Genomic DNA, 18,355 nt, shown 5'->3' with positions numbered 1-18,355 from the left:
GTATGGAATAATGTAGTATGTGGTTTTTGGGGATGGGCGTCTTTCACTTTATATAGTGTCCTCCTCCTCACCCTCCAGAGGATGCCTGTAATCATCTTAAATATACTATGCTTCATATACATAGCTGGTAGAGTTTCATTTATAAATTAGTCAAGTGAGATATTACATGGCCAGTGCTTCTTCCTCCTCCTGGAAACCATCAAATAGCAGATGATGCAGTGCAGTGGGAGGGGCCAGAGGTTATGCAGACTGGGATTAGGATGCCATGGTGCTTCCTGGAGGATTTGGCAGCAGTCTTAGAGGCTTTGGGGCTCTTAGAGGTAAAGCCAAAGACAAGGTGTGGATCCCTGTCACCAAGCTGGGCCGCCTGGTTAAGGACATGAATAGCAAGTCCTTGGAGAAGATCTACCTGTTCTCCAAGCCCATTAAGCAGTCTTAGATTATTAACTTTTTCCTATGTGCATCCCTAAAGGATAAGGTTCTAATGACCATGCCAGGGCAGAAGCAGACACAGGCTGGCCAGTGGACCAGGTTCAAGGCTTTTGTCACTATTGGAGACTACAGTGGTCATGTTGCCTTTGGTATCAAGTGCTCTGAAGAGGTGGCTGAGAGGAGGTCAGGTAGATAGTCTGTTGATGCCTATAACTTCTGAGAGTATTTTCAAAGCTTGGACCACATTACCCAGTGCTGAGGAGCCCTCAGAGCCATGGTGATATTTCAGAGATGATGCGTTAGTTCCGAAGCCCCTACAAATCTCCCTGAACTAAGATGATCAGAGCTGCTTCAGTCCTTGGGAACCAAGACCTCAGCAATTTCCCTGAACATCTGACTTGCCCTTTCTTCTCTTCCCTATTGTTCCAACAGGGCTAATTTCAATGACTTCCTGAGAACAACTCAAGACATCTTTTCTCTGCCTTTCTTTCAAAGGAGCTGCATTCATGCCAGCACCTTTGCTCTCAGAGGGAGAAAGAGGGTTCCTGTACTGTTCTCCACATCAAACTTGGCTGGTCTGGGCAATTTCTAGTCAGTTACCTGTGTCTTCACCAAATCATCTCACCTCTGGTTTAAAAAGAAAGGCCACAGAGGGGCTGGGATGTGGCTCAGTTGGCAGATTGTTTGCCTAGGGTCCACAAAATCATGCATTCTAGCCACCGCACTGCATAATGGGTGAGGTGGTTCACACATGGAAGCCTGGTGCTTAGGAGGTAGAGGCAAGATCAGAAGTTCAAGGCCAGCCTTGACCACTCAGTGAACTTGAGGCCTGTAAGGGCTACATAGACCTGTATTTTTTTTTTAAATAGATCTTTATTGTACAGTATTGTTTTAGCTCTTCTGTTTTCTTTTTCCATATGAAGTTGAGAATTGTTATTTCAGGGTCTGTAAAGAATTGTGTAGGTATTTTGATAGGTATTGCAGTGAATCTGTAGATTGCTTTTGGTAAGATGGCCATTTTTATTATGTTGGTTCTCCCATCCACAAGCATGGAAGATCTTCCCATCTTCTGATATTTTCTTTAATTTCTTTCTTCAGAGACTTGAAGTTTTTTTTCCCATATAAGTCTTTCACTTGTTTGGTTAGAGTTACAGTAAGATACTTTATATTATTGGTGGCTATTGTGCTAGGTGTAGTTTTCCTATTTCTTTCTTTTGTATACAGGAGGGCTACTGATTTTTTTTTTTAATTAATCTTGAATCTGGCCACTTTGCTGAAGGTGTTTTGCAGGGGCAGGAGTTCTCTGGTGGATTTCTTGGGGTAACTTATGTACACTATCATATCATCTGTGAATAGCAATACGTTGACTTAGTCATTTCCGATGTGGATCCCCTTGATCTCCCTTAGTGGTCATATTGCTCTAGCTAGAACTTCCAGTACTATATTGAAGCGATGTGGAATGAATGGGGAGCCTTGTCTAGTCCTTGATTTTGGTGGAATTGCTTTGAGTTTCTCTCCATTTAATTTTATGTTGGCTATCAGCTTGCTGTGTATAGCCTTTATTATATTTAGGTATGGTCCTTGTACTCCTGGTATCTCCAAGACTTTCATTATGAAGGGGTATTAGATTTTGTCAAATGCTTTTTCAGCATCTAAGGAGATGATCATTTGGGGTTTTTTTTCTTTCAGTTTGTTTAACAGAGAATTCTCAACAGAGGAATATTGACTGGCCAAGAAACACTTAAAGAAATGCTCAGTGTCCTTAGTCATCAGGGAAATGCAAATCAAAATGACTCTGAGATTCCACCTTACACCCATCAGAATGACTAAGATCAAAAAGTCAAGTGACAGCACATGTTTGTGAGGATGTGGAAAAAGGGGAACATTCCTCTATTGCTGGTAGGAGTGCAAACTTGTACAACCACTTTGGAAATCAATCTGGCACTTTATCAGAAAACTGGGATTAGTGTTTCCATATGACCCAGCTATTCCACTCCTGGGCATATACCCAAAAGACTCTCTACCATACAACAAGGACATTTGCTCAACTATGTTCTTAGCAGCTTTATTCATAATAGCCAGAATCTGGAAACAACCTAAATGTCCCTCAACTGAAGAATGGATAAACTGTGGTACATTTATACTATGGAATAGCTGAGAGGTACTAAAAAACAAGGAAATCTTGAGATTTGCGGGCAAATGGTTGAAACTGGAAAAGATCATCCTGAATGAGGTAACCCAGGCCCAGAAAGATACTCATGGCATATATTCACTTATAAGTGGATATTAGCCCAACATAGATGTCCTCTGAAAGACTTCACCCAGAGAGGAATCAGGACAGATGCTGGGACTTGCAGCTGGACTCTGGGCAGAGAGCCAAGAGTTGTATGGAAGAGGGGAATGATGGAAGGACCAGGAGGTGGTCAGGAGCCCCACAGGGAGACCACCAAGGTCGGTGGATCTGGATCCAGGGGAGCCTGCACAAACTGATGCACCAACCAAGGACAATGCATGCAGAGAACCTAGACCCCCTGTTCAGATTTGGTCAATGGACAGCTTACTCTTCACTGTTGGTTGGTTGGGGGTGTTGGGGGAGCTGGGACTGCCCTGACATGAACTCTTTTATCTGTGATTTTATGACTTCTCCTTGGTGGGGAGGCCCTAAGGGCACACAGAGGAAGGGGATGCAAGCTATCCTGATGAGGTCTTATGGTGAGGAAGGAGGTCCCCTCATCAGAGGTCTAGGGGAGAGGAATAGGGCAGAAGAGGGAGACAGGATGGGAACAGGAAGATCGGAGCGAGGAGATAACAATTGGGATATAATGTGAGTAAATTATAATAAATTAATATATATAATAGATTATATATGTAGATTGCTGCTTCTCAGTCCCATAGCTGCTACCCCATGCAGCTTTGTGACCTTGAAAATGAGGCTGAAGAAAGCTTTGCTGTGTGTATAAAATATACAAAGAGTCTGAAATTCTAAGAAAAAAGTAATTACTTCAGAACTCTTGCAGTGATTTTGTGTTGAGATGATGCTCTAAGCAGCTCTTGCCCCACATGTGAGTTTAGGTCTATGAAAATAACCCTGCAAGCTACCATGAGGATTTACAAATTATTGTAATAATGTATCAGTTCAAGTTAGGATCATCATGCCACGAATCATTACGTATCCCTATTGCTGAAGGTTTCTTTTCTCTGTGTGCACTGTCATGTGTATGCAAGTGCACGCCTGAACATGACGATCAGAGAGCAACCTCCAGTGTCACACCTTCCTCAGACTCTCTCCATTCCTGACACAGGCTGTCATTGGCCTGAACATCACTGAACTCTCTAGGCTGGCTGACCACAGGGATCTATGCGTCTTCACCTTTCCAGTGCTGGGATTACGAGTGTGTGCCAGCAGGCCTGGCTTTCTTTTTTTAAAATATATTTTATTAATTTATTCATATTACATCTCAATTGTTATCCCATCCTTTGTATCCTCCTATTTCTCCCTCCCTCCCATTTCCCCCTTACTCCCTTCCCCTATGACTGTTTCTGAGGGGGATTACCTCCCCCTGTATATGCTCATAGAATATCAAATCTCTTCTTGGTAGCCTGCTATCTTTCCTCTGAGTGCCACCAGGCCTCCCCATCCAGGGGACATGGCCAAATATGAGGCACCAGAGTTCATGTGAAAGTCAGACTCCACTCTCCACTCAACTGTGAAAAGCATCCTATCCATTGGTTAGATCTGGGTAGGGGTTCAAACTTTACTGCACGTATTGTCCTTGGCTGGGGCCATAGTTTGTGCTGGACACCTGGGCCCAGATCTGCCCATCCTAATGTTCTTCTTATAGGTTCCTAGGACCTTTTGGATCCTTCTCTTTCCCCATTCCCCCATGCTTCTCTCATCTGGAGACCCAATAAGATGTCATCCCCTTTGACCCACTTTCCTGGTGAGTGAATACTTCATGGGACATGCTGCTTGGGCTAGTGTCCAGATATAAGTGAGTATATACCATTTGAGTCTTTCTGCTTCTGGGTGAACTCACTCATTATGATCATTTCTAGTTCAGTCCATTTGTCCACAAATTTCAGGAATTCCTTGTTTTTAATAGCTGAGTAGTATTCCATAGTGTATATGTACCACAGTTTCTTTATCCATTCTTCTACTGAAGGACACTTAGGCTGTTTCCATGTTCTGGCTATTATGAATAAGGCTGCTATGAACATGGTTGAGCAAATGTTCTTGTTGTGTGCTGGCGCATCTTCTGGATATATTCCAAGGAGTGGAATAGCTGAGTCTTGAGGAAGCCTTATTCCCAGTTTTCTGAGATAGCACCAGATAGATTTCCAAAGTGGCTGTACTAGTTTGCATTCCTACCAGCAACGAAGGAGTGTTCCTCTCTCTCCACATCCTCGCCAGCATGTGATGTCACTTGAGTTTTTGATCTTGGCCATTCTGATGGGTGTAAGATGGAATCTCAGAGTTGTTTTGATTTGCATTTCCCTGATGACTAAGGATGCTGAGCATTTCTTTAAGTGTTTCTCTGCCTTTTTGATATTCCTCTGTTGAGAATTCTGTTTAGTTCTGAGCCCCATTTCTCAATTGGGTTATTTGGTTTGGTGGTGTTTAATTTCCTGAGTTCTTTATATATTTTGGATATTAGACCTTTGTCAGATGTAGGGTTGGTGAAGATCTTCTCCCAGTCTGTAGGCTGTCACTTTGTTCTGTTGACAGTGTTTCCTGCCTTACAGAAGCTTCTCAGCCTCATGAGGTCCCATTTATTAATTGTTGATGCCTGGCTTTCTTTCCAAGGGTTCTGGAATTGAACTCAGGTCCTAACACTTGCACGGTGAGCACTTTTCTGACTGAGAATCTCTCCATCCCCCTTTACTAATACTTGTCCAGTGACTGAAATGATAAATAGCTAAACCAAACAGTCATCATTGAAGTTGGTCTGAGGGAAGGCAGTGGTGGGAATGAGAAATGTCCCCCAGAGACTCAAGTGCTTGGCCAGTTGAAGCCCAGTTAGTGGTGCTGTTTGAGGAATGAAACCTTGAGGAAAAAGGAAGCATGTCACTGGGGTTGAGCTTTGAGAAATTATAGTCTCATATCATTTCCTTCCCACGTCCCCTTCCTGTGTGCAGATAAAAAATGTGGCTGGCCAGCTTCCTGCTCTTGGTGGCACACCTATGTCTCCATGACACATTGGTTCTATCTCTTTAGGTCTGTAAGCATAGATAAAGCATCCTCTGAGTGTGTGGCACATGCCATTAATCCCAGCACTTCAGAGGCAGAGGCAGACTGATCTCTGTGAGTTCAAGGCCAGCATGGTCTACAAAGTGAGTCTAGGACAGCCAGGGCTACAAGGGAAACCCTGTCTTGAAAAGTCAAACAAATCAACAACAACAACAACCAACAACAAACCATCTTCTTCTCTATCTTGGTCATGGTATATTTTCCCAGTGTCAGAAAAGTAACTAACACAGGGAGTCAGTCTGGAGGGCATCGCTTAGCCTCTATGCTGATATAATGCTGCTCACCGCCAAGTAAGTACCTCCAATGCAGAAACTGAGATGGCGCCAGCCATGTTTAGAGAGAAAATACTCAGGGAAGTCGAAGAATCCCAAGCTTAACTTTTCTTGTGACTGCTGAAGCATTCAGGACTGAAGCTTAGGCTGGGACCTGTCCTGGGGTGTCAAGACATCCTGCAGAATGCTCTTCACATTGAAAATGTCAGCTCCCTTGTGCTTCCTGTCAGCACCGTGTGTATTTAAATTGTGCAGATTTGTATGTGTGGTATGTATGTGTATATGGTTGTTTGTACACGTGTGTGCACATATAGGTGTAGGTGCATGTGAGTGCATATGGAAACCTAAGGCTGACATCTGAAGTCTTCCTTGATTGCTCTCAGCTATTCATTGAGGCAGGACTCTCTACTGAACCCTGAACCCTGACCTTGTAGACTGGGCTAGTGAAGCTCTCAATACTGCTCCCATGATGCCCTGGTCTAGCTTTCCAAGGCTGGAGTTACCTTGGCGAGTCACCACACATATCCAACAATTATGTGGGACTTACCTGGGGATTTAAACTTCAGTCTTCACACTTGCATGGCAATTGTTTTATCCACTGAGCCATCTCCCTGGCTGCCAGGACTTGTGTTTTCTGAAAGTTCTTTATGAACTTTATTTTAATGAAAAAAAAATATTTCTTACAGCAATAATCTCTATGATGTGGTAGAGTACTTGGGGCACTACCTCCCATTGAAGGAAAAATAGTGTTTCAGAGAACCTTCTAGAAAATTCTCTTTGATGTTGTTATTTCCTTGCTCCTCAAATAGTATCCACACGTGGGATGTATATAATTATTCTTCTATTCTTGGTGTTGCTGACATTTGCAGCCAAAGGCTTCGACAGACTCCTTTCCAAACCATCACAGTTAAAGTGCTGGAACCCTCAAGGTATTGATTAATGGACCTGTGTGGATCTGGAAGAGACTTTCTAATAGGCCAAAAGATGACTTTGTCTGTGGCCTCGTTCACTCTATTACCCACTGAGGAGACTTAAAAGGAAAACTTTGGGGTCAGCAAGATGGCTCAGTGAAGGCCCCTGTTACCCAGCCAGACATCCTGAGTTCAATCCCAAGGACTCGTCTGGTGGAAGGAGAGACTAACCTCTTCAAGTTGTCTTCTGAGCTCCACACAGTGGGCCATGGCACACACACTTTTATTGGGATAAATAAATGAAATTTAAAAATATTTGAAATTCAGACATTGGAAAGTAGGAAAATATTAGTAATAAATGTTGCGTAAATAATTGCACAAATTTTGGGGTAGGGGAGATGGATCTTGTGGTAAATGTTTATGGTACAAGCATGGGGACACCAGTTTGATCTCCAGAACTCAAATTAAAAAAACAAACAAACCTGAGCCTGATGGCAGGCTCTTGTAACCCCAGTACTGGGGAACTGGAGGCAGGTGGATCCCTTAAGCTTGCTGACCAGCCTAGCCTACCTGGCACACTCCAGACCACTAAGAGACCCTGTGTTGTGCTGTAAACATCTGTTGGTGGGAGAACACTGACCAAAGTTATTTGGTTTAACACATGCCAATCATACTCCATCATGAGGGACTCCAGTCAGGAACCTGGAGGCTAGAACTGAGGCAGAGACTGTGGAGGAACAGTGCCTATTCACTGGCTCCCCATACCTTGCTCAGTTTGCTTTATTATACAGTGAGGACCACCTGCCTGGGATGACAGTACCCATAGTGGGCTGGGCCCTCCCATGTCAATCATTAATCAAGAAAATGTCTTCTAGACTTGCATTCAGGCATTTTTCTCAACTGTGGTTCCCTTATCTCAAGTGACGCTAGTTTGTGTCAAGTTGCTGAAAATTGACTAGCATACTCTGTCTCAAAAAGCAAGGTAAATGAGTGCTGGAGAGATGCTCAGTGGTTAAGAACACTTATCGCTGGTCCAGACCACTGGAGTTCAGTTCCTAACACCTTCATCAGGTGGCTTATAACCACCTGTAATTCTAGCTCCAAGGGGATCAGACATACCTCTGACCTCCACTGGGTCCTTCAGTCATGTGCACCCCTCTCCCTCACACACACACACACACACACACACACACACACACACACACACACACACACAATTAATGACAGCAGAGGTTGTCCTTCATTTCCTACATGCATATGCCATCTATATAAACATGAATACAGGCATGCACACATATACACAATTCAAAAATAAATAACTTACAGGTTTTGATGTGCATAGTTTCTATGCAGTATTATGAAATGCCCCCTACCTTGTTCCATCCTGTGTGCTGCACAAGTTATTTCCTGGTTCAGGGTATTGATGATGTATAGGCTGCCTGCCTGCTTGTTACTCAGAGGCCACTTAGTCCTGGGTGGTTTGGTTATCAGTTTGAGTTTCATGATATCACTGAATTGTGTTCAAGTAACTTTTATTTTCCTGAATGGTGGCCCCGGAGTTCAAGATCAGTGAAGCTTATAGTCAGTTATGTCTCTGAGAAGTCATAAAATATCTTTAAAAAAGATCCAACTCCTGACTTAACGAGTAACATGGTGGAGCATACTTATAACTGAGACACTTGAAGAGTGGAGGCAGGAGGATCTGAGGTCCAAGGTCATCCAGGGTACAAAAGGCCAGCCTGGACTGTGTAAGATATTGTGATTGAAAAAAAAAAAAAAAAAGAGGAAAAACAAAGCGTCCTACTTTCTAATTCAGTTTTCTTCAACACTACATGGGAGAGCTAGTCTTGGTTATCCACCTGACTGGATCTGAAGCCAACTAATAGAGAAACTGCTGGTCACACTTGTGAGGGGTTTTCTTGGCTGGGCTATCTAGAGCAGGATGACCCACTGTAGATCTGGATGATGTTTTCCAGTGTCAACCAGATAAAATGAGGGCAAGGCAAAAGTTTTGCTTTTTGTCCTATTGCCTTCACATCTTGCTGGTGAGTGCATCTACTCCATTGCTCCTCATGCTGCATTCCTTCGTTGCTATCAGAATCGGATATCACGTGAGCTGAAGATCAGGGGCTTTTCAAGAGTCTTTTAGACCTTTAGCACCAGGTTGAGACTGCTGTGGCATGCACCCTCATGGACTGTGCAGCTAGGAGTTCTGAGCCACCCCTGTGTGCAGATATCTACTGTTAGATGCCCCACCCTGTACTGTTTAAGCCAATCCATGTGCAATCTTTTGTTTCTTTAGAGAATCCCAAGGCAACACACAAACGCCCATGTACCACACCCCACCACATCCTTTCACCTATTTTCTATCCCTTGTTTGTGTCACACTTCTTTTCTCATTAAAATGTCAGATAAGAGATGAAACACAAATATTCAAAGACCTCAACTAAGCCAGATGTGGAGCAAAAAGATTGAATGGCAGACACCAGGGATTCTCTTGACTTTAAATATTCAGTGCCAGGTGGTAGAGTTGGCTGCACAAAAGAACACGTGCTTATGAGGGATCTGGGGATAGAGCTGGTGGGAGCAGCTCTCATTCAGATGGAATGGAGTTGTTTAATGAAAGCACAAGAGAAAGTTTGCAAATAAGTAAAAAGGAAATTGACTGGAATTATTTATTCACATCTGTCTAGAAAGGAAACATTGCTGTCACTTGTAATCTTTTCCAAATTAATACTTAGAACAAATACTAGCATTTACATTCTGCTCAAGGGAAAATAAATACTTTGGCTTTGGTGACAGAATAATATTAAATTTATTTGTTCCCCAAACCTTGATAATGATTGAGATAATTTTTTGAGATGTTCAACAATTTTTTTTATTAATTTATTTGGATTACATCTAAATTGTTATCCCTTCCTATTCCTCCCTCCCCCCTCTTTCACCCTAGTCCCCTCCCCTAGGTCTGTGACAGAAGGGGACCTCCTTCTCAACCATATGGTCACAGCCTATCAAGTTTCATCTTGGTAGCCTGCCTATTCTTTCTCTGAGTGCTACCAGGCCTCCCCACCATGGGGAAGTGGTCCAATATGGGGCACCAGAGTTCATGTCAGACTCAGTCCCCATTCTCCACATAACTGTGAAGAATGTCCGGTCCATTGGCTAGATCTGAGTAGGGATTCGATGTTTACTGCATGTATTGTCCTTGGTTGGTGTAGCAGTTTGAGCAAGACCCCTGGGTCTAGATTCACCCATCATGATGTTCTTCTTGTAGGTTTCTAGGACACTCTGGATCCTTCTATTTCCCCATTCTCCCATATTTCCCTCACCTAGAGTCCCAATAGGAAGTCCCCACATCTATCCCAATCTCCTGGTAAGTGAAGACTTTCACAGGACATCTCTTTTGGGCTAGTGTTCAATTATAAGTGAGTATATACCATGTGAGTCTTTCTGGGTCTGAGTTAACTCATTCAGTATGATCATTTCTAGTTCCATCCATTTGCCAACAAATTTCAGACTTTCCTTGTTTTTAATAGTATAGTAGTATTCCATGGCACAAATGTACCACAGTTTCTTTATCCATTCTTTGACTGAGGGACATCGAGGTTGTTTCCAGGTTCTGGCTATTACAAATAAGGCTGCTATGAACATGATTGAGCATATGTCCTTGTTGTGTGGTGGAGCATCTTCTGAGTATATTCCAAGGAGTGGAATATCTGGGTCTTGAAGTAGGGTCAGAAAACCCTATTACCAGTTTTCTGAGAAAGTTTCAGGTTGGTTTCCAAAGTGGTTGTACAAGTTTGCACTCCCATCAGCAATGAAGGAGTCTTACTCTCTCTCCACATCCTTGCCAGCATGTGCTGTCACTTGACTTTTTGATCTTAGCCATTCTGATGGGTGTAAGATGGAATCTCAGAGTTGTTTTGATTTGCATTTCCCTGATGACTAATGATGTTGAGCATTTCTTTTTTTTTTAATTTTATTTTTTAAATTAATTTATTCTTGTTACATCTCAATGGTTATCCCATCCCTTGTATCCTTCCATTCTTCCCTCCCTCCCATTTCCCCCTTATTCCCCTCCCCTATGACTGTTCCTGAGGGGGATTACCTCCCCCTTTATATGCTCATAAATCTATCTGGTGCTATCTCAGAAAAACGGAAATAAGGCTTCCTCAAGACCCAGCTATTCCACTCCTTGGAATATCCCCAGAAGATGCTCCAGCACACAACAAGAAAATTTGCTCAACCATGTTTATAGCAGCCTTATTCATAATAGCCAGAACATGGAAACAGCCTAAGTGTCCATCAGTAGAAGAATGGATAAAGAAACTGTGGTACATATATACTCAGCTATTAAAAACAAGGAATTCCCAAAATTTGTGGATAAATGGATTGAGCTAGAAATGATCATAATGAGTGAGTTCACCCAGAAACAGAAAAACTCAAATGGTATATACTCACTTATATCTGCATACTAGCCCAAGGGGCATGTCCCATGAGAGCATTTCTTTAAGTGCTTCTCAGCAGTTTAATATTCCTCTTTTGAGAAGTCTCTATTTGCTTCTGCACCCCATTTCTTAATTGGGTAATTTGGTTTGGTGGTGTTTAATTTCTTGAGTTCTTTATATATTTTGAATATTAGACCTTTGTCAGATGTAGGGTTAGGGAAGATCTTTTCCCAGTCTGTAGGCTGTCACTTTGTTCTTTTGACAGTGTCTTCTCCCTTACAGAAGCTTCTCAGCCTTATAATTGAAATAATTCTTAAGGAAATTGGTTGGATTCTTTTTTAAAGAATTATTTGTACTTATGTGTATGTGCCCATGTTTAAGGGATGCCACATGTGTGCAGGTTTGTATGGAATCCAGAAGAAGGCTTTGATCCCTCAAGGCTGGAGTTACAGGCGGTTGTGAACCAGCCCATGTGCGTGCTGGGAACCACAGCAGGGTTCTCTGCCTGTGCATCAAAGTGCTCTTAACTGAAAAGCCATCTCCTCAGCTCAAGAAACAGGATCTCTTGTAAAAATGTGGTATTTCTTTCCCTGAAAGGGTGCAGTGATTAAATGTAGGTTTATAGCTTGTCTTTAGAACTGGCTGTCATAGTGGGCTATTTTTTTAAAAGGACATGAAATTTAGGAGTTGGTAGGGAGGTGGAAGTGTATCTGGGAGGAGTTAGGGAGAGAAATGGGAGATTGCAAAGATCAAAATACATTGTATGACTTCCTCAAAGAATCAAAAGAATTTTCAAATGATAAGTTATGTATGTGGGACCAGTTATGTGGACAGTATAGTGGACAAATGACATTTGAGCTTGTTAAAATGGTGCAGGAACTGGCCAGCATAAAGTAATTGACTGGAGGCTCCTTACAGTGGGGAAATATGTGTGAAAAAACCTACCTGAAAGAGCTATTATCTAAAACGTGTCAAAATTCTTGAAACACAGCACTAAGGTCAATACGATTAAAAACAGGAGAGAAAGAGAAAGATAGATCGATTGATTGATCGATCAATAGATAGAAATCCAACTGTGATTGTCTACGTGTAACAGCCACCGCAGTTCCTGAGGGCTGGGCATGGCTGAGGCAGGAGGACATCTAATGAATACCACTCAGTAGCAGAGCACTTGTGTAACAAGTGGGGAGCCCTGGGTTTGAGCCCCAGTACCACAAAAGTAAATACATAGATAATTAAGTAGGAAAGACAGACAGGCACAAAGGAAGAAACAAAGAAAAGAGAAGGAAGGAAGGTACAAGATCCTTACAGACACTTCACAACAAAACAAAAACAAAATACCATACCTAGCAGGCAAATAAGTATGTAAAGAAATCCGTGTCAAAAGCTATCAGGAAAACGTAAATAAGAGCAATCATGAGATACCACTGTATACCTAGCAGTATTGTATCCATCTGGCTGGGGTTTGGACCAAGAGGAACACTTGCCCCTTGCCTGCAGGGGTATATAATAGAACAGCCACTTTGGAAAGTGGCTAGGTGATCCCTTACAAAACTCTTACCTCCTTGACATTTGATCAAAGGAGTTGACAACGTGCCCCACATAACCTGCATGCAGATATTTATAGCAACTTGACTTATAATTGTCCAAACTCAGGAGCAAGAAGAATATTTTTTGTAGGTGAATAGATACTCTGACATGTTCAGACAGTAGAATATCAGCCTGTGCTGAACAGACATGCGCTCTGGCGCCTTGCAATCAGACGATGAGCTTCCCCTCCCTCCTATTGCCACATGGAAGAAACAGGCTGGAAGAAAATACACCGGACAGCTAGTGCACAGCATCTCACACATCAGTAAAAATCTATGGCCTGCAATTTCCAGGGGTCACAGAGGGGTGAACAGATAGAGAGCAGGTAGTGACTAAAACTGATTAGCAACTGACAGCTCTGAGAATCCCTAGAAGGCAAATCTCTGGTAAATATACTGTGGGGAAGTTTCTAGCTTGGTTTAACTGAGGTGGGAAGGTCCACCCAAACCGTGGATGACATCATTCCATGGTCTGGGGTCTTGACCTGACTAAAAAGGAAAAAGTGAGCTGGGCACCAGCGTTCGTCTCTCTTCGCTTCCTGACTGTGGGTGTCACATGATCAGATGCCTTGCATTCCTGCTGCCTCACTTTCCCCAACATGATGGCCTCTAGCCTCAAACTATGACCCCCCAAACAAACCCTCCCTCCCTTAAGTTGCTTTTGTCAGGATTTCTATCACAGCAACATGAAAAGTAGCCAACTCAGTGAGATGCTATCCTGGTGGATTCGGGTCTAACACACAGTGTGTGTGCCACCAAGAATGAAAGGTGAGCCAAGGACTATGGGGGATGTGTTGATGACTGTTACAAACATTCCACTGTGGAGGCGAATGTTGATGGGGCCAGTGTTTCCGGGAATTTTAAAGAGTCCTAGAACATAGAACTCTTTGGAGACAGTCTTTGTATCCCAGGCTACATAAATTTGTAAGTTTGCTGTGTAGCTGAGGATGACGAACTTCTGGTCCTCCTGCCTCCACCTATCTACGAGTGCTGAGATTACAAGCATATACCACCACGTCTAGTTTATATGGTACTTGGCCAGGAACCCAGGGCTTTGCACATACTTAGCAAGCACTCCACTGAATGAACTACATCTCAAGCCCTAAACTCTACCTTATAAATGATGATGTTTTTATCACACACATTATCTAATTATACACTTAAAGATGGAGGCTAGAGAGATGACTCCACAGTTAAGAGCACTTGTTGCTCTTTCTTTCTTTCTTTCTTTTTCTTTTTTTCTTTTTTATTTTTTTTGAGACAGGGTTTCTCTGTGTAGCCTTGGCTGTCCTAGAACTTGCTTTGTAAATCAGGCTGGCCTCGGACTCACAAAGATCCGCCTGCCTCTGCCTCCCAAGTGCTGGGATTGAAGGTGTGTACCACCATTGCCTGACACTTGTTGCTCTTATAGATGAAAACTGGATTAGGTTTCCGACATCCACAGGGCAGCTCACAACTGTCTGCAACTTCAGTTCCAGGGGATCTGATGCCTTCTTCTGACTGTTGAATGCACCAGACATGCACACTATGCATGTGCATATGTGTGGAGGAACACTTAAACACATAAAACAAAAATATCTTTTAAGAGGTGGTGGTATTGGAGCTGGAGAGATGGCTCAGAGGTTAAAGGCACTGACTGCTCCTCCAGAGGTCCTGAGTTCAATTCCCAGCAACCATATGGTGGCTCACAGCCATCTGTAACATCTGGTGCCCTCTTCTGGCCTGCAGGTGTACATGCAGGTAGAGCACTGTATACATAATAAATAAATAAATCTTTAAGAGGTAGTGGTATCTCCCATTTATAATTAGTTTGAAGCCAGTAAGTGGCACATATTTTTATAAATGACAGAATCCTTTGCTTTAATTAGAAATGAGAAGCTGTTTCCAATAATATTTTTATTTTCCTCTGTGGAATGTCCCATTCTACTGCATTATATGGAGCTTGACCAGATACCCAACAGTAGATACTTTAAAGATGCTGCTAACAGAAAGTGAGATGCATTCCCCAAGCTATGTGAGAGGTAAAGTCATTAGAACTGAAGGGTCATATCTTTTTACAAACTCGGCCTCTCAATAAACAGATGAATTTTCAACACTGATATTTTTCATGGCCTATGTTTCTGACAAACTGCCTATTGTCATTGTAATTATGACATACGACTTGGTTTTGGAAGAATACTGCCCTTTTGACAACTTACATGATAGCACAAAGATCAATTCAGGAACTCTGAAGTCCTCATTTGCATATAGTTAACAAGTGTCTCTGTGAGGACATGGGTAATGCTTTTCATGAGTCAGGTTGTCTCTAAGGGCAGCTAAAGCTAGATCTCTGAGGCTGGAGACATGGCAGCAGGTGGTTCCATAGTGGCAAATGTATGTGACCAAGGTTTCTCAGATCTTGATGGATCAGGACGCCACAGCACAGTAGAGCTGCGTATAGAACTTCAAGGCCCACCCCTGCTGTAACTTCCTTCCTTTAGTCACCTCCTAAAGGTTCCAGAACCTTTTGAAACAGTGCCAGCACAAGGAGACCAAATGTTCAGGCAAATGTGTGTATGGGGGACATTGCACATTTATATAAAAATAGGAATTTAACTTTAAAAATGTTCCTAGCTGTCAAAAAGAACACTTTTCATACTCACTAGGCATGTGGGAGCGTTTCTCTTGCTTCTCCATCAATGCCAGTATCCGTAGTATTAGTGATTGAATTCCACCCATTCCAGGCAGTCTGTAGTGATATCTAACTGCTATTTTAATTTGCATTTCATTGATAACTAGTGATGCCAAACATTTTTTCCCTGTGTGTATAGGCCATTCGCAAATGCTCCTTTTTGAAATGTGGTTGAACCTTTCCCACAGTCTTTATTCGGGTTATTTGTCTTTTTAAATGTCAGACATATATGGAATTATACACACACACACACACACACACATATATATATACATACACATACATACATATATATTTATATATATATATATATACATTTGTGTGTGTGTGTGCATGCATTGCTGTGTGAAGGAGCATTGGGTTTATGTATGTGTTCGTGTGGGTGTATGCACATGATCTCATGTTCACGTATGTGTTTCCGTAGGTCAGGGGTCAGCCTCGTGTGTCTTCTGCTGTTCTCCACCTTATTTACTTAGTTTAAAAGACATTTTTTTAAACTTATGTGTTTATATCTCCTATGTATGTTACCTGCCTATGGGAGAGGCTGTCAGATCCCCTAGAGACAGAGTTACAGTTGGTTTTGGGCTGGCTGACATAGGTGATGGGAACTGAACTCAGGTCCTCTGCAAGAGTAGCAAGTAGTTAGCTGAGGAGCTATCTCTTTGGTCCCTCTCCCCTATGTCCTTGAGCAGAATCTCTCACTGCACACAGGTCTTGTCATTTTGGCTCACTTGGCTAGCCACTGAGCTCGGGAAGTCCCCCTGTCTGTGAACACCACAGCACTGGGGCTGCAGGTCCACACTGCCAGGCCTGTTACATGATCCGAACTCAGGTCATTGGGCTTGTAAAGCAAGAACGTTACCACAGCTCCCCGTATCCTAGAGCAGTGCTTCTCAACCCTCCTAATGCTGAGACCCTTTAATATTGCTCCTCATGTTGTGGTGACCACCAACCATAACATTATTTTTATTACTATTTCAGAACTGTGATTTTGCTACTGATATGAATTGTAAATATCTGTGTTTTCCAATGGTCTTAGGTGAATACTGTACAGGGTCACTTGACCCCCTAATGGGGTTACAACTTACAGGTTGAGAACCACTGTCCCTAGAGGGTTTGAAATCACATTCCCTTTTCCATTTGAGTTTCTTAGGTGTCTCTGATGAGGACAGTTAAGTCCTGATGAGACATGAAGTGCTGAGGCAGGATGGTATAGGGATGAGGAGAAGGGTTGTCTCCCTTCTCTGAGAAGAAGGGGAGGGGGTTGGGGGAAGAGAGTGGGACTGGGAAGAGAGGAGAGAGGAGGCTGTGAGTGTCATGTAAAGTGAATAAATAAATTAAAGAGAAAAAAAATTGGCTGGGTGCATGGTGCACCCCTGTAATCCCAGCACTCAGGAGGCAGAGGCAGGCAGATCTCTGTCAGTTTGAGACCAGCCTGGTCTACAAAGTAAGTCCTAGACAGACTGGGCTATACAGAGAAACAAAACTCCAGATTCCCCCCCCCCCAGATCTCAAAACTCTGTCCCCCCACCACAAAAGGAAAAAATCATTTTACTGTCCTTGTAAGAGTCGTTTTCTGGGTTCTTTGTTTTGTTAATCTATTCCTCTACCCATCACTGACTCCACACTGTTAGTCAGCTTAATAAAGCTGCAAAGTCAGGTTGAATAAGTCTTTTAGATATGTCTTTCATTTTCAATATTGTTTTGGCTCCTCTGTATTCTTCTTGCTCTTATGAAAATGTTGGGTCCACTTACTCATTTAAGTTTCTCTGTGCTGCCAGGAAGGTAAAGGGTTCTCCAATTACTAGGAGCTAATTGCCATTTGGGGATGCTGATTTGACCTGGTTTCATTTTTGTCACTGTATTAAACTACCATGACCTAAAAAAGCAACTTAGACATGAAAGAGGTTTGTTAAGTTTTACAATTTCAGTTAATAGTCTATCACTGAGGTGGAATCAAGGTAGGGCCTTCAAACAGCTAGTCACAACACATCCACAGCCCAGAGCAGAGAGAAAGGAGTATATGCATTCTCACTTGCTTGTTTGCTTGTGTTCAGCTTGATTTCTCTGCCTGCATACAGTTTAGCACCAACTGCCTAGGGATTGTTGCCTTCCACAGTGGGCTTGATCTTCCCACATCAATTAACTTAGTTTCTTTACAACCTTAGTTCCCTTACAGGCTTCTCAAAATTGTGACTTTGTTGCTTTATCTGACTACTCTCTCTTGAGTTTGTCTAGATCTCTAGTGGGGGACAACTTAACACAGCTTTTCATACTGGGCTCTATATCACAATGACTGATAACCAATGTAGATGACGGGACGATTTTCAGAATGCCACTTGAGAAAACCATAGGAACACCTTTAGGCCTCTTCTTTTCTCTTTCTTTCTTTCTTTGCTTTTATTTATTTTTTATTTTTAAAATTTATTTTATTAATGTATTCAGATTGCATCTCAATTGTTATCCCATTACTTGTATCCTCCCATTCCTCCCTCCCTCCTAATTTTACCCTATTCCCCTCCCCCAGGTCTATGACCAAGGGGGACCTCCTCCCCCACTATGTGGCCATAGACAATTAAGTCTCATCTTGGTAGTCTGCTTATTCTTTCTCTGAGTGCCACCAGGCCTTCCTACCAAGGGGAAGTGGTCAAATATGGGGCACCAGAGTTCATGTTAGAGTCTGTTCCCTGCTCTCTACATAATTGTGAAGAATGTCCTGTACATTGGCTAGATCAGAGTAGGAGTTCAATGTTTACTGCTTGTGTTGTCCTTGGTTAGTGCAGT

Source organism: Acomys russatus, chromosome 6, assembly GCF_903995435.1.
Source record: "Acomys russatus chromosome 6, mAcoRus1.1, whole genome shotgun sequence".
Classification (NCBI taxonomy): Eukaryota; Metazoa; Chordata; class Mammalia; order Rodentia; family Muridae; genus Acomys; species Acomys russatus.
This window is presented reverse-complemented; position numbering follows the sequence as displayed.